The 18,448-nt window shown below is 40.9% G+C and overlaps 1 long non-coding RNA gene across 1 annotated transcript; it reads right to left on the bottom strand.

Annotated features, from left to right (window-relative positions):
- Positions 1–9,418: 9,418 nt before the first annotated feature.
- On the bottom strand, positions 9,419–18,448 carry LOC138903827 (uncharacterized). Its single transcript, XR_011413175.1, has 2 exons — positions 18,110–18,448; positions 9,419–9,672 (listed from the first exon to the last, which is right to left on the bottom strand). It is a non-coding gene; the product is annotated as an uncharacterized lncRNA (long non-coding RNA).

Below are 18,448 nucleotides of genomic sequence, written 5' to 3'. Positions count from 1 at the left end.
TCCGGTTTGTATTGTTGTATGCATTTTTGGTGAGGATGAGATAAATGCACGAAGGGTGTTGTCGTGCAATTGACTTGATATAAAAGTATGTTCCTCGCATTATGAAAGTGACTATTGTGGTTTATTGGTTTATCTCTAAGGAAATGATTAGTTGAGATATTGGAAACTGTTGAATTGTGATCTCTTCTAGTACTCTGTTATTGTTTTGTACATTCATTTCATGTACTTTATTCTGTTATACTGTAGTATAGTTCTATTGCTAGATTTCGGTATAGATTTTTATTAGTGAGCATCTATTTACTAAAAAGCCTAGTCACTACTTCGACGAGGTTAGACAAAATGATTACTGGGTACATGGGGTCGGTTGTACTCATACTACACTTCTGCACCTTGCGTGCAGACTTTTGGAGCGGAGCTGCTGGTGGTATCGGTAGCTGACCCTGAAGATGTTCGTGCATTCTGGATATGGCTTCCACTTGTCCTTGGTGGCTTTAGATTTTGTTAATCTATTTATGTAGCTTTCAAATAGATCGTGTAATTATTTATATCAGCTTTGTAAATTCTAAGTCTTAGAAGCTCAGCTCATGATTTGTACTATCAGTTCTTGGGTTAATTTGTAAATGTCCAGATAATTCTTCACTATTTTCCTATAATTTCATTTGGATTGTATTGTATGTTAATTAGCTTACCTAGCGGGTCTAGTTAGGTGCCATCACGACTAGTGATTTTTGGGTCGTGACAAGTTGGTACCAGTGCACTAGGTTCTACGAGTCATGAGCAAGTGTCTAGTAGAGTCTTGCGGATCGGTAAGATGACGTCCATACCTATCTTCGAGATGCTGCAGGCCATTTAGGATAAACTTCTCATCTTTCTTTCCTTATCGTGCGGCATTAATTCAGCTTAAAGAGTAACCCTTTGAATTCCCTCCCTGCGTTTGTATGCACATGTTAGCGCTCAGTATTGGTTGTGAGTCGATGGCTTATGACTGCATGGATGAGGTGCGAGATGTGATTTTTGTGTGCTAATGATGGGTCAGTCTGGAGGACTTGAGGTTGGGTTTTGACTGCAGCTTGAGCATGGTAATTTCGGTTGTGTGTGCATGTGCCTTTTGGATTATACATTCGGTAGTGTCCCTATGAGTGAAATTTGTGGTCGGCAAGTGGTTGGATGACTAAATGATGAGTAGGATGTGACTGCGGACTGTGTTCAGATGACCTAAATGTGAAGAGAAGAGTTCGCTTGAGGCGTAAAAAAGACTGATAGGTGCTTATTTTCTGTCTCGATGTGGCGTGTAGTCCCGAGTTATGAGTGTGTTGGAAGGTTTTCCATGTTATTTAATTGTAGGGCGAATTTGATTTTCATGCCTTATTGATGAGTTCAGTCTCGGGAAGATTAAGTGGTGGCATAGTAGTTGTGGCTAGAATATAAGCTTTACATTGGATGGTGTCGAGGCTCGCGGTATTTCTATATCATTATGGATTATACATTTCAGTATCAGGAAGACTAAGTGGTGGAGGAAACGACTTTATATTCATAGAAGGTCTCTTAAGAGTGGGTGTCTTGGTTGTGGTACTTTGGGGTACTAAGAGGGAATGCAGCAACTTATGGGCCTTAGGGCGGTGTGGATTTTATGCTAGAATCTCTTATGGCGAGCTTTGGGATAAGGATCATGGTGTTCTCACAAGGAGGGGTATCAACTTGAGAGTAATTTGGAAGGAATTCAAAGGAAACATGGCAGTTTGATAGTAAATTGGATCAACACGGTAATGGTATGATCAGTTCTTTAGGTACTTATGATGTGGTGGGTCTCCACATGTGTTTCGTGCCAATGCTCATGGGTTTTGGGCAACTGCATAGCTTGGTTGAGTTGGAGGGATTCAGTTCTGATAGCTAGATTATGTGCAAATGGATTCCAAGGAGTTCTCGATGATTTCTATCACAACTCGAGGTGGATGTTTCCTACTGGTGTGAGGAACATGTTGTGTATTGGGATTTCCTCTTGGATGAGATCAAATAGAAGGTTTCTAATCGATCGGGATTGAGTTTTACACATGCAAGGCCACGATTCAGTTTTGAAGGGAAGGTCATGAATTCTTAAACAACACTAACGGTTTCAGATGTCTAGATGGATGCTATTACTACTCGGTATTACCGATAATGGTATGCATTTCAGAAGACGAATTGTGTTTTGACTTACGGATGCATCATTGATATTGTGGTTCTCGCCTATTAGTCGGCTGCTGCGATTCATATTTTGTTATGTGACGCAGAAGAATTATAGAAGTATTCCTCGTGGAATGATTGTATACGAGAGATGTGTTAGACATTTGGGCGGTGAAGTTGGGATCAGGTAGGATGATTTGTGTATTTTATGGATTTGGAGACTGGGAGAGTTCTCAGAAACAGATTGTTTCGTGGTTGTGGATTTTTGGAGGGCTATTTGTCCATTCGGGGATGACCAGAGTTGATTCGGGGGCCCATTGGTAGGCTCAATGAGGATGTGTATTCTGTATCGGATCGGATTTGATTGCTCATGCGCAGTTGTTACCATAGGTATATCATCGTGCGGAATATATGTTATTCGCGCCTTGGTCTGTGTTATGTGTTCCTCTCTTATGCTATGACGGGTTGTGAGGGTTATATGGTTCTTCGTACGCATATTGTAATTCAGTTTAGGCCTCATAGCGCTATGGGCGAGATGGCCTTCGTGATGTTGATTTGCTTATTGCATCATAGTTGTGCTTGTCCTTTTCAGTATTGTGTGTTCCTAATAATGTTTCCCACAGTTATATTTTGTGTTTGATATTGATGCACATGTGATTAGTGAGCCCGAGTAATATGGATCAATGGGTACCCTATGTGGATTGATATGAGGGATCGAGTTGCACACCGCAGCGGTACTGTGATGAAATGTAACTCCTGATGCTTACTTCAGGTAATTTTGCTTTCACCTTGTTGAAAATAGTTAATAGGAAAATGCTACAATTTCCCTGCATGCTTAATAGGAAAAGCACGAAGGGTGATGCCGTGCCATTTCATTTATATTATCATGTTTTAAATTATCATGAGTTCATGGCACGGTGGGTATTTCCGTACATGTGAGGACGAGGGACATGCATTATGTTTTGATATCTTTCCTTTGTGTATACGTTCATGTCGTTACATTGAGCTGTTAATGTTGTATTTATGGTTCTTATGTGACTTGTCGTTAATGCCCTGTTCTTGTTCTTTATCTTATTTGTTATTGTGTCACTCATGCCTTCTACTTGCTAAACTTGCAAATACCATGCCTACTTCCTGCTGTCATAATTATATCTTTGTCGTATCTATTTTGGTTGCACTTAGTACATGCCTTCTACCGTATTAGTCATTCATGCATCTACTTGTTAACGCATAAAGATCATGTGTTTCCCTCGTATTCGTTATATTTGTATTTATGCCTCCACCATGTTAGTTAGTTGAAGTTACATTCCTTTTCTTGATTCCTGTCATCACCTTTATGCTTTCCGCCTTGTCTGTTACTGATGCCCTTATGTATATTCTTGTTCATTATTTCTATTTGCATATTTCCTACTTTGTCATTACTGTTATCGGTATATCTGCCATCCGGTTGGTACTGTTGTATGCATTTTTGGTGAGGATAAGATAAATGCACGAAGGGTGTTGTCGTGCAATTGACTTGATATCAGAGTATATTCCTCACGTTATGAAAGTTATGGGGTGACTATTGTGGTTTATTGGTTTCTCTCTAAGGAAAAGATTGGTTGAGATATTGGAAAATATTGAATTGTGATCTTTTCTAGTACTCTGTTATTATTTTGTATATTCGTTTTGTGTACTCTATCATGTTATACTGTAGTATAGTTCTATTTACTAAAAAGCCTCGTCACTACTTCAACGAGGTTAGACAAAATACTTATTGGATACATGGGGTCAGTTGTACTCATACTATACTTCTGCACCTTGTGTGAAGACTTTTGGAGCGGAGCAGCTGGTGATATCGGTAGCTGACCCTAAAGATGTTCGTGCATTCTGGATATGGCTGCCACTTGTCCTTGCTGGCTTTAGATTTTGTTAATCAGTTTATGTAGCTTTCAAACAGATTGTGTAATTCTTTGTATCAGCTTTGTAAATTCTAAGTTTTAGAAGCTCATGATTTGTACTACCAGTTCTTGGGTTAATTTGTAAATGTCCAGATAATTCTTCACTATTTTCCTATAATTACATTTGGATTGTATTGTCTGTTAGTTGGCTTACCTAGCGGGTCGAGTTAGGTGTCATCACGACTAGTGATTTTTGGGACATGACATATGAAGCCACTCAAGACCTAGAACCACTGAACGGACACTAAGGCTCAAAACGGCCGGTCATGAAGTTACACAAGAGAAATGAGCCTTCTCTTAATTTTCCACCCCCTTCTTCAACCTTTTCTTGTTATATATATCATATGCAACGCGACTTTTGAACTTGAAAATTAAAGGACACGAGTATTACCACTAAGAACAGCAGTTTAGAGCGTTAAAGAAAAAAGATATAAAAGAGACAAAATGAAACTTTTAAAAGTTAGTGACTTTTAAATGGCAGTTATTAGCCACTAATGAAGGGGAAAATGCAAAAAAAAAAAAAAAAAAAAAAAAAAAAAAAAAAAATGAGAGGGGGAAAATCCAAAAAATTGAGATGATAGATAAATAAGATCCTAGGGCAAAGAGAGGTGCTAGCCCGTCTATATATATATATATATATATATATATATATATATATATAACTTGAGATAGTCTCTGAAAATGCCAAATATTATAAACAACAACGGAGAAGACGAGCGAACTTATCATTGAAAGTACCAAAAAAGTATCGGATGGTTCTATTCAAATTTATTTTTCATATGTATATTTCCGTTATATATGCCTTTTTTTGTTTTAAAAAAATTCATATGTATACCTTGCCTTATGTATTTGTCATTTTTAATGTTTTGTATTTAGTGTACTTCGAAGGAGTTTTAACGATTAGTCCGAACAAATTTACTAGTATTTAAATATTTACATCGGTTATAAGCTAGTACATAAACACCATATGAATAGTCAATGATTTATTAAGAAACTTTGAGAATTTACAAGGTTAGTTACATATAATTGCAAAAAATTATATTAGGCGAGCCTAGAACGCTGGGCGTTGGGCATGTCAGGCGTAAGCCCCGACGGCCGAGGCGTAAGTCTCACGGAACTAAGCCCAACACATAAGCCCAGGGGCGTTTTACGAGTGCTCCAGCCCGGGGCGAGCCCCGAGGCGAGTCCCAATTCTACCTTTTAAAAGAGAGTATATGAGTACAATATTAATAACATAGCCAACAAGCTAGTACATAAGCACCATATGAGTACAATATTAATAACATAGCCAACAGAATTATTTAATAAGTGCCCATAAAGATAACTACATCGGTTTACAAACGATTACAATTTTTTCAAATTTATAACAACCACATTATGTAATAAGACCAGTAGTATACATAGGTATACTAGTTTGTGGCGCACAGATACAACACATAACAAAAACTTATTCAAACAGATGCCTTTGTTGAACAGTAGTTTGCTTGACAAATAGCCATACAACTGCCAAACTTCTCTTCGTCTGAAAATTTGAAAAAATATTGATTAAGTGTTAGATCGCCAAATGCAAGCGAATAGTATGAGTTATGAGTTATGAGTTATAAGTATGGGTATCAAAAATAGGCCAGATTAGGCAAATTTTGGGCGAATTAAATTGGCTTGGGTCATAACCCTTCCAAAATTTGCTTGATAGTGAGACATGGATTAATATGAGTTAAACATCGTCCAACTTAAATATCTTTTATTTATTTATTTATAAAAATATTATTCATTCTCTATCTGTTGGGGCAACAATGCTATTAAAATTGGGCCATATTTTATCTTTTTACCCGTTATTGTGTATATAACATAAATATTTTTCCATTTCTTATTCCAATATTAAAGACCTACAAGACCTCCTTTAAAAGAAGGCAATAAATGATAAGGAGAATATTTTCATAGGTTTAGTTTGACATCCCAAATCATAAAAGAGAGAGAGGAGAGATTACTAAATATTAAACTGCCTATTTTCTCTATGATTTTCACAATTAATTGCTAATTGCCATTGTTTGTTCATAAATAAATTATAATTATTGTGTGCCTTGATGCTTAATAGTTTCTCATTGGACGTGGTATTTATTGGAGTAATATTTATTACATTTATGAGTTTGTTTAAAGTCATATTGGGGGAACGGGTTGCACGCCGCAATGGAAATGAATGTAAATATATATATTAGGGGATCGGATTGTACGCCGCAACAGAATTATTTAAAAGTCTATATTGGAGGATCACATTGCACGCCGCAACAAACTTATTAAAAAGTTCATATTGGGGGATCGGGTTACACGCCGCAACAGACTTATTTAAAAGTCTATATATTTAACAATACAAATTCTACGGGGAGTTCCCCCACACAAGGTTAGCAAGCCACATACCTCGAACCAAGCTCAATCAATCAGTAAGAATGCCTTTTCCACGAATATCCGACTCTGAATGGCCCAAATCTAGCCAAAATAATTACATATCATAAATACAACTATAATAGGCTCATCTAATTAATGAAATATAGATTTTAATAAAAATTCCGAAATCTGTCCTAAAAGGTCGATCCGGACCCACGTCTCGGAATCGGGTAAAAGTAAAAAAAATACAAACACCCATTCACTCACGAGTCTAACCATATAAAAATTACTCAAATCCGACTACAAATCTCCTTCCAAAACTCGAAATCTTTGTTGAAGAAGTTCTTCCAATTTTTTTCAATTTCAATCCCAAAATCCGAATTTAAAGAGGAAATTAATGATAGATTAGTATAATATAACCATAAAGGAGTTAAGAATCGTTACTCAATCGATACCTTTGAAAATCCCGTCCAAATCCGAGCTCCCAACTCAAATTTTTGATAAAATGGAAAAACCCTCGTGTTTTGGAAACTTTAATATTGCCCAGTGATTCCTTAATCGCGATTGCGAAGAACAACTTTGCTACCCCAGAAATTAACTCTACACGAACGCGTAAAATACCACGCGAACGCAATGCTCTGGCTCTCATACTTACGCGATCGCGAACACCCCAATGCGTTCGCAATGAGCAAAGCATGTAGCCTAGCTTTGGTCCACTTAACACTACGCGAAGGCGACCTTGGCTCTGCGTTCGCAAAGCACCACCGCACTTCACTACGTATTCACATGCTCCTGTCTGCGAACGCGAAGAACAATTCCATCCTCTGCCCAGCTAAGCCTACACGATCGCGGATCACCCCACGGAATCGCGTATAAGGAAATGAGAACTCAGAACCAGAAAATTTCAGCAACCTCTTAAGTCCAAAAATCCATCTGCTGGGCATCCGAAACTCACCCGAAAGTTTCCCTCTTATTCGTTATATTTGGATTTATGCCTCCACCATGCTAGTTAATTAAAGTTACATTCCTTTTGCTGATTGTTGTCATCACCTATATGCTTTCCGTCTAGTATGTTACTGATGCCCTTATGTACATTCTCGTTCATTATTGTTATTTGCGTATTTTCTACTTTGTCATTACTGTTATCGGCATTTCTACCATTCGGTTGGTACTGTTGTATCAGAGTATATTCCTCACGTTATGAAAGTTATGGGGTGACTATTGTGTTTTATTGGTTTCACTCTAAGGAAAAGATTGGTTGAGATATTGAAAACTGTTGAATTATGATCTATACTAGTACTCTGTTATTGTTTTATACATTCGTTTCGTGTACTCTATCCTATTATACTGTAGTATAGTTCTATTGCTAGATTTCGGTACAAATTTTTATTATTGAGCATCATTTTACTAGAAAGTATCGTCACTACTTCGATGAGATTAGACAAAATACTTACTGGGTACATGAGGTCGGTTATCCTCATACTACACTTCTGCACCTTGCGTGCAGACCTTTGGAGCAGAGCTGCTGGTGATGTTGGGAGCTGACCCTGAAGATGTTCGTGCATTCTGGATATGGCTGCCACTTGTTCTTGGTGGCTTTAGATTTTGTTAATCTATTTATGTAGCTTTCAAACAGATCGTATAATTATTTGTATTAACTTTGTAAATTCTAAATCTTAGAAGCTCATGATTTGTACTACCAGTTCTTGGGTTAATTTGTAAATGTCCATATAATTCTTCACTAGTTTCCTATAATTTCATTTGGATTGTATTGTCTGTTAGTTGGCTTACCTAGTGGGTCGAGTTATGTGTCATCACGACTAGTGATTTTTGTGTCATGACATATGAAGCCACTCAAGACCTCGAACCACTGAACGGACGCTAAGGCTCAAAACGACCGGTCAGGTAGTTACACAAGAGAAATGAGCCTTCTCTTAATTTTCCACCCCATTCTTCAACATTTTCTTGTTATATATATCCTATGCAACGCGACTTTTGAACTTGAAAATTAAAGGACACGACTATTACCACTAAGAACGGCAGTTTAGAGCATTTAAGAAAAAAAATATAAAAAAGACAAAATGAAACTTTTAAAAGTTAGTGACTTTTAAATGGAAGTTATTAGCCACTAATGAAGGGGAAAATGCAAAAAAATAAAAAATAAAAAAATAAACCTTAAAATGAGAGGGGGAAAATTCAAAAATTGAGATAATAGATAAAAAGGATCCTAGGGCAGAGAGAGGTGCTATCCCGTCTATATATATATATATATAAAACTTGAGATAGTCTCTGAAAATGCCAAATATTATAAACAACAACGGAGAAGACGAGCGAACTTATCATTGAAAGTACCAAAAAAGTATCGGATGATTCTATTCCAATTGATTTTTCATATGTATATTTCCGTTATATATGCCTTTTTTTGTTTAAAAAAATTCATATGTATACCTTGCCTTATGTATTTGTCATTTTTAATTTTTTGTATTTAGTGTACTTCGAAGGAGTTTTAACGATTAGTCCGAACAAATTCACTAGTATTTAAATATTTACATAGGTTATAAGCTAGTACATAAACACCATATGAATAATCAACGATTTATTAAGAAACTTTGAGAATTTACAAGGTTAGTTACATACAATTGCAAAAAGTTCTATTAGGCGAGCCCAGTACGCTGGGCGTTGGGCGTGTCCGGGGCGTAAGCCCCGACGGCCGAGGCGTAAGTCTCACGGAACTAAGCCCCACACATAAGCCCAGGAGCGTTTTACGAGTGCTCCACCCCGCGGCGAGCCCCGGAGCGAGTCCCAATTCTGCCTTTTAAAACAGAGCATATGAGTACAATATTAATAACATAGCCAACAAGCTAGTACATAAGCACCATATGAGTACAATATTAATAACATAGCCAACAAGCTAGTATATAAGCACTATATGAGTACAATATTAATAACATAGCCAACGGAATTATTTAATAAGTGCCCATAAAGATAACTACATCGGTTTACAAACGATTACAATTTTTTCAAATTTATAACAACCACATTATGTAATAAGACCAGTAGTATACATAGGTATACTAGTTTGTGGCGCACAGATACAACACATAACAAAAACTTATTCAAACAGATGCCTTTGTTGAACAGTAGTTTGCTTGACAAATAGCCATACAACTGCCGAACTTCTCTTCGTCTGAAAATTTGAAAAAATATTGATTAAGTGTTAGATCGCCAAATGCAAGCGAATAGTATGAGTTATAAGTATGGGTATCAAATAGGCCAGATTAGGCAAATTTTGGGCGAATTAAATTGGCTTGGGTCATAACCCTTCCAAAATTTGCTTGAGACTAGGGGCGGATGCAATGTGGTAGATGCGGGTTCAATTGAACATATAACTTTCGACACGAAGCAGAATTTTATGTGTAAAATTCATTAAAATTGCAAAAATAATGGATATGAACTCATTACTTTCAAAATATAATGGGTTCAATATTAAAATCTTAAAAATTGAACCCATAGAGTTTAAATTTTGGATCCGCCTCTGCTTGAGACATGGATTAATATGAGTTAAACATCATCCAACTTAAATATCTTTTATTTATTTATAAAAATATTATTCATTCTCTAGCTGTTGGGGCAACAATGATATTAAAATTGGGCCATATTTTATGTTTTTACCCGTTATTGTGTATATAACATAAATATTTTTCCATTCCTTATTCCAATATTAAAGACCTACAAGACTTCCTTTAAAAGAAGGCAATAAATGAAATTTATAAATATAAATAAACCGCTGAAAATAAAATAAGTATAATTTATTCTATGGTGGTAGAAGTCCCTAGAGTTCTCAATTCGATTCTAGTTAGAGTGCCCCGCATATTTCACCGAAAAAGATTTTCTGTCGTAAATGTTGTTTTCTTAAATCCACATCTGGCATTTGGGGTTTACTAGTTGTGTTTTCCATCAACGAACAGAGGCAAACCGAAATACCTTTTTATCTTTGCTTCTCACATCTCAGAACAACACATCGTCTAGCTTTGAGGGTAATTTCTAAAACTTAGAAAGAAGAATGGTGTTTGGTCAAGTAGTGATTGGTCTCTCAGCTTCCAGCAAAACCACTTACAGCTAGAGGAGGACTCAGAATTTGACGGTCACGGAAACACAGTTACATTCAATATAAATTTATCGCTGCTCATAAGTTCTCGTGTGTAAGTAACCCCTCTTTTAACCATGTACATATGCCTCTGCTTACTGCAACGACATGTCTCAATTCCACCAACTCATTGGACAGTAACTTAAATTTAAAGTGATTTGGAATATATTTGAGTTAAATTTCTGATTTGATTTTTCTGAGTTTGTCGGTTGTTTGAATTGACTGTTGTTCCAATATATTGTAAATATCAAGAGAAGTTCAAAACTTAAATGTGAAGTGATTTCGAGTATATTTGAGCCAGATTTTAGTTAAATTTTAGAAAAGACAGAAGGAAAAGACAAAGTCATTTTTTATATAATAGTGTATAATATTGTATATGGGTGTATAAACACATATTATATACCTATATACTGTTACGCGGCGTCTTCCTGAAGTTCCTTGGAAGGGCGACGTAAGGCTAGGAAACCGATGTCAGTACGGTTGCTGTCCGCCAACTGAGGTCCCCTCCGTACGCTAGACTAGATTGTCAGCGCCGTACGGGAAAACCAATGTCATGAGCAATTGAAAGAGAGCAGAAAAGAGAATTGAGAATGAAAGAAAGCTTGATTGCATTGAATGAAAGCTATTACAGAAAACAAGACGGTGTCGGGGGGAGAGACACCAGTACAGAGAATTGTTTGCTTGCTTGAAAGTTTTGATTGCTTGGTCCCCCTTAATAATGCTTAAAAAAATAAACCAAAGTTACATGACTAGACCTATGAAAGCTGGAAAATCACACTTAAAGAAAATGCAGCAAAACTACTCTATATTTACAATGAAAAGGACTTAGTCTTCTACAAAGCAGCAGCAAGTCCGTTGGCAGCAACTTTGTCTTTAGCATCAGGGTCTGCGCGCGCGGCATTGTCTGCGCGCGCGGCGCTGTTGGCTTTTGCCTGTGGCTGGGCGCTGGCGATGGCTATCGGTGGGGCGACAGAGGCACATGCGCGCTTGTCACTTGGAGCTGCCGAGACCACGGGGCCGACCGTGGCGACGGGCGTTGGGAGGCTGGCCAGGACGCCACGGGGCGCGTCCAAGGGATCATGGGGCATGGCTGGAAAGCCGCCCATGACATTCTCCCCCACCTGAGTTGGCGACGTCCTCGGCGCCTTCCTTGCAAGGTAATCATCAATCAGGCTCTTGTAGGCTTTGAGGTTTGTTCCCCTCTCCCAAGTATTCTCCTCTGCATCACATCCCTGCCATTTCACCAAGAACTCCTGGTGATCTTTTCTTGAGGCGTGAATCACTCGATCATCAAGAATAGCTTCAGCACGCCTTTTCCCGGTTGAATTGGGGCCTCGAATACTTGGTATTGTGAGTTGGCTTCGTGAAGGATCCTCCATATCTTCCCGAAAAGGTTTCAGGAGACTGACATGGAAAACAGGATGGATTTTCTACCAAGCTGGGGTATCCACCCGGTATGCAACTTTCCCAATGCGCCTTTCAATGGACAAGGGTCCAATATATTTTTGCAATAGGCGAGGGTCATGGACCCCTGCAAACAAGTACCGCTTTGGGATTTTGACCATCACTTTGTCTCCCACCTGGTATTCCACAAAGCGGCGATTCTGATCAGCATGCCTCTTCATCCGCTTTTGGGCTTTGACAAGATAGCTCCGCACTATCTCCAAATTTTGCTTCCATTCTTTTGAGAAGCTGGCAGCCCGAGGAGATTTTGACATGTTTGGTGCGTTCACTGTATGTGGGAGTAGCGGTTGCTGTCCGGTAACAATTTCAAAAGCGCTTTTGTTGGTACTTGAGCTCTTTTGTGAATTGAAACACAATTGAGCAGCATCCAGAAGCTTCACCCAATTCTTCTGCGATCCGGTCACAAAGTGCCGGAGATATTCCTCTAGCATGCCATTGAATCGCTCCGTCTGGCCATCAAATTACGGATGAAAACTTGAGCTATGACTCAACTTTGACCCGAGGTACTTAAAGAGTTGGGTCCAAAAATTGCTAGTGAAGCGTGAGTCGCGATCACTAACAATGTCTTTAGGTAAGCCCCAATACTTGACGACATGAGAGAAGAATAGTCGAGCTGTATCTTCTGCTGATATATATTGTGGGGCTGCTATAAAGGTAGCATACTTGGAAAACCGATCCACCACAACCAAGATAGTTGTGAGATCTCCGACCTTGGGCAATCCGGTGATGAAGTCCAGGGAAACGCTTTCCCAAGGTCTTTTTGGTACAGCTAGTGGTTCCAAGAGCCCTGCCTGCGTCAAGCGGTCTGACTTATCTTTCTGGCATACTAGACAAGTCTTCACATACTGAGCGACGTCATCGACCATTTGAGGCCAATAATATGCACGGCGAAGCAATGCCATGGTGCGTTCCTCGCCGGGATGACTGGCCCACAAAGTATCGTGGCATTCTGCAAGAAGAGTCCGTCGCAGATCTCCTCCTTTAGGAACATAAAGTCGGTTCCCTTTCACCTTCAGGAACCCATCTTCGGTGTAGAACTGGCGAGTCTTGCCCTGTCCTACCAAATCAACCAAATACTGTGCAGCAGGATCCTTGATGAGTAGATCCTGTATCTGGTCTTTTATGGTGGTGGTTACTTCGCTTCCCTTTAGGGCGGCGAGTACACACATCGATGCTAGATCAGCTCTCCGACTGAGTGCATCAGCAACATGATTGGTCTTTCCACTTCGGTACTCCAGGTTGAAGTGAAATTCCGCTAGGAGTTCCTGCCACCTAGCCTGTCGTCCATTCAGCTTTGGCTGGGTCATGAAATGGCTAACGGCTGTGTTGTCTGTCTTGACCACGAATGGGGCTCCCAGTAGATAATGCCTCCAAAGGCGTAAGCAATGAACGACAGCCAATAATTCTTTCTCATGGGCGGCATAGCGTCGCTCTGCATCCTTCAGTTTTCGGCTCTCGTACGCTACGGGATGCCCTTCTTGTAGCAATACTCCACCAAGTGCATAGTCGGAGGCATCCGTTTGCACTTCGAATGGCTTGGCCAAGTCAGGGAGGGCCAAGACTGGGCTACTGGACATAGCCATCTTCAATGCGTCGAAGGCCTTTGCCCGCTTGGGGCCCCAATCCCACGGGGTGGCCTTCTTGAGAAGTTCTGTCAGCGGCACTGCAATGAGGGAGTAACTTTTCACAAACCGCCGATAGAAGTTGCATAGGCCAAGGAACGACCTCAAGGCATGTATATCCTTAGGAGGCGGCCATTCTGTAATGGCCTGAATCTTCTGCTGGTCCATCTTGATCCTCCCTTCCTCGATGACATGTCCGAGGAAGTCAATTTGTTTCTGAGCAAAGGAGCACTTGGATAGCTTCGCATATAGTTCGTGCTCCCGCAATCGGGCTAGGACCTTCCGCAAATGCTCCAGGTGTTCTTCTAGTGTCTGGCTATATACCACAATGTCATCCAAATAAACCACGACGAATTCGTCAATGTATTCTCGGAAGACTTGGTTCATCAAGGTGCAAAATGTGGCTGGCGCGTTAGTCAGGCCAAAGGGCATAACCAGGAAGTCGTACGACCCATATCTTGTCACACAGGTCGTCTTGTGCTCATCACCATCGGCAATCCGAACTTGCCAATAACCTGTCCTCAGGTCTATTTTGGTGAATACCGTCGCACCACCCAGTCTATCAAACAAGTCTGCCATTAGCGGAATAGGGTACTTGTTTTTCACGGTGATTTTGTTTAGAGCCCGGTAATCCACGCAGAGTCGCAAACTACCATCATGTTTCTTTTGGAATAGCACAGGGGACCCGTATGGGGACTTAGAGGGCACAATGATCCCTGTGTCTAGCATTTCCGTCAATTGTCTCCGAAGCTCGGCGAGTTCGGGTTGTGACATTCTGTATGGCGCCCGGGCAGGTGGCTTCGCACCCGGCACCAACTCAATCTCATGGTCCACAGTTCGCCTAGGCGGAAGACGCTTTGGCATGTCTTGTGGCATGATGTCTTCAAATTCCAGAAGTAACTCCTTCACGGGTGCAGGAATGGGACCCGAGGAGCGTTCTATATCTTCCATGCAGAGGGTAGCCAGGAACGTGGGTTCATGTCTTTTTACCCCCTTCTTCAACTGCAAGGCCGAGATGTTCTCGGCTGCCATCTTCATGGGAATGCACGGAATAATGCAGGGCTTGGCCCCATTTGCCCCCATCATCAGTAGCATGTCTGCATACGGTGCGGGCATGGTATTGGTCTGTCTCAGGAATTCCAACCCCACGATTAACTCAAAGTCATCTATGATCACTACGCGCAGGTTGAACTTTCCTTCATAAGGGCCAAGCTTCACTGGTACTTCTTTGGCTATTCCACCCACTGGTTGAGGTGGTGAGTTGATAGCCTTCACACGACCTTTGCCCTTTCCTACAACTAGTCCAAGACGCTCCACCTGAGTCGAGGCTAAGTAGTTGTGGGTGGCACCCGTGTCTATCATTGCCCGAATGGGCTTGCCATTTACCTTCATGTCAACGAACATTAGGGTCCTCTCTTGATGAGGAGGAGTCCTCAAATTCGCCTTCTTATTTCCTTTCCTGGCAATTGGACAGGGGTCCTTCTTCTTGCGGATACCGGCACTGGTACCCGCTAAGGGCTCAGAAATGGAGCCAACAATTGCATTGAATGCACCTACTGGCTCGGTCTGGTCCGCATCATCGGCGTCGTCATCCGTCCCATCCTCAAAAGCTTGATGGGCATTCATCTGTGCATGTGGACATTCATTATTCCAATGTGGTCCGCCGCAATGGCGACATCCTGAGGGGGGCTTCCTCCCCCGATCATTGTTGTTAGATGCAGCACTAGTACTGCCGGAAGAGGGAGTCTTGGATTTGGGTGCACTCCGGTCTCCTCCACTTCTGCTAGGGCCACTAGTGTTTGGTTGGCCCCCTTTGTATCCTCCTCGGACAGGCTGTTGAGGCCTATCCTTCCGGGCTTCCACTTGGTAATCCCCAAGGCACTCTGCTGCTTGGATTGCCTTAGGCAACGTGTCTACCCTTTGTCTCTGCAACTCCATCCGGGCATAAGGTTTCAACCCTTCCAGGAAGGTGAAGAGTTTGTCTTTGTCCCCCATGTCACGGATGTTCAGCATGAGCGCGGAGAATTCCCGCACGTAATCTCGCACTGATTTGGTCTGGCGGAGCTCCCGCAACTTTCTCCTGGCATTGTACTCAACATTTTCGGGGAAGAACTGTAGGCGTATGGCTGCCTTCAGTTCCGCCCATGTGTCGAGGGCATCTTCACCTGCCTTGATGGCTTCGTACTTCACCCGCCACCAGAGTTTGGCATCACCCTGAAGATACATGGCAGCAGTTGCTACCTTCTTAGCTTCTTCCAGGCTTCCCACGGCATCGAAGTATTGCTCGATGTCGAAAATGAAATTTTCCACTTCTTTGGCATTCCGAGCTCCACTGTATGGCTTTGGCTCAGGAATTTTCAGCTTTTATGCCATGGGGGCGAGGTTCACACCACCCCCAAATTGGTTTCCGCCTCCTCGAAGTAGGCCTTGTAAAGCAGCATTGACAACATTAAGCTGGCCTGTCAAGTTGTCAATGGTTTGTTGCATGGCAGTCACCCTGTCTTCCTCTTGTTCCCTGTTGGCTAAATCCTCGGCACGCTCCTGCTGGAGGACCTCAAATTTACCAAAAATTTCAGCTGCCTCTGTGGCTGCTGTTTGCCGGTCTCCTTCAGAGTCGCGGCTGATGTTTTCTATGTCAACTTCGGCCTGGATGAGTCTGCGGTCCAGGTCGTCCAACCTTTGCACTAGGCTGGTTTTTAGATCGGGCACCATTTCCACGATGGGCCGTAATGCGTCAACCGTTCCCTCAAGGGTCGCGATGCGATCCCCATAATTCACCATGGTCAGAAATGGTGGTAATTGCAATGTGATCCCTCGTCCGATGTCGAGCCTAGGCTCTGATACCAACTGTTACGCGGCGCCTTCCTGAAGTTCCTTGGAAGGGCGACGTAAGGCTAGGCAACCGATGTCAGTACGGTTGCTGTCCGCCAACTGAGGTCCCCTCCGTACGCTAGACCAGATTGTCAGTGCCGTACGGGAAAACCAATGTCATGAGCAATTGAAAGAGAGCAGAAAAGAGAATTGAGAATGAAAGAAAGCTTGATTGCATTGAATGAAAGCTATTACAGAAAACAAGACGGTGTCGGGGGGGAGAGACACCAGTACAGAGAATTGTTTGCTTGCTTGAAAGTTTTGATTGCTTGGTCCCCCTTAATAATGCTTAAAAAAAATAAACCAAAGTTACATGACTAGACCTATGAAAGCTGAAAAATCACACTTAAAGAAAATGCAGCAAAACTACTCTATATTTACAATGAAAAGGACTTAGTCTTCTACAAAGCAGCAGCAAGTCCGTTGGCAGCAACTTTGTCTTTAGCATCAGGGTCTGCGCGCGCGGCATTGTCTGCGCGCGCGGCGCTGTTGGCTTTTGCCTGTGGCTGGGCGCTGGCGATGGCTATCGGTGGGGCGACAGAGGCACATGCGCGCTTGTCACTTGGAGCTGCCGAGACCACGGGGCCGACCGTGGCGACGGGCGTTGGGAGGCTGGCCAGGACGCCACGGGGCGCGTCCAAGGGATCATGGGGCATGGCTGGAAAGCCGCCCATGACAATACACATGTCTTGTATAAAAGTATATAACATTGTACAAAAGTGTACAAGCTTATGTGTACGAGCTTTTTCTATGATTTTGAGTTGTAATTCTTGATCAAAATCAATTCAAATCTACATTAAATAACTTCAAGTTTTATAAACAACCTCCTTGGACTATTTCTAACAAGTCTAAACAATACTCACTCCAAATTGCTTATAAAATCATATTCGAATATTAAATACATTTATTTGAGCTTGCTCAATAATGATGGATTACCTTAAAAATTTAATTTTCACCACCCAAATGGATTTGGTTTGTTAAAATTATGTTTGAACCACAATTATTGATTCTGAAATTGGATTAGAAGTTTACGCTTTAAGAAATAAAGCTGAATAGGATTTTCGAGAACCTATTTGAAGTTGAATGTTAAATCTTGGTCTATTATATTTGGGCTATAACTTTACAAAGTTATATATAGGCCACCTGATTGCAATATATATGTGTGTGGACTGTCCTTATGTGTAATTCTTTTTGTTTATTTATTCTTTTACAATTCGTTTAGTCACCAAATCAAAATGACGAAAGCTTTTTCTTTTATTATCATAACTTTATCTAACCAGGTACACCCGTAAAATTTAGGTTTTCGATATTTTCATAAGTTTTCTTGCTGATTAATTTGGGCTAAATAGGTTGCCGAAGCTGGGTCAAATATTTGGATGGGTTAACTATTGTTATGCTCAAATTCAGGTGTCAATATATATATATATATATATATATATATATATATATATATATTATGCACCCAAAATACCACACGAATGCGAGAGAGAGAGAGAGAGAGGAGAGAATATTTATTATACCGTTAAGGAGAATATAGTTCATGCATTTTCCATAAGCGCATTCATGGTTACAAACACCACTTTTATCAGCCGCAATTGAAGCAAAAGACTGGTAACATTCCATAGAGGGGCAATTGCCTAATAGAGCGCACTTTGCCATGCATGAAGGAATGGTGAGAATACATCGAATCGCATAAACAATACCCCATGTCCTTACTAGGCAATCCCACACAGATTCAGAAGACACGGGTCGCCCTGAAAAGAGAAGGATTGCAAACACAAAAAGTAATTTAACGCTTAACTTTCCCTCCATATTGAACCTTTCTTATTTTATTGATGTTAGGCAGATGTATTAGTGTA

The sequence above is a fragment of the Nicotiana tomentosiformis genome, unplaced genomic scaffold, assembly GCF_000390325.3.
Source record: "Nicotiana tomentosiformis unplaced genomic scaffold, ASM39032v3 Un00008, whole genome shotgun sequence".
Lineage (NCBI taxonomy): Eukaryota > Viridiplantae > Streptophyta > Magnoliopsida > Solanales > Solanaceae > Nicotiana > Nicotiana tomentosiformis.
Note: the sequence above shows the minus strand (reverse complement) of the source record. Positions and strands in the feature narration are given on the sequence as shown.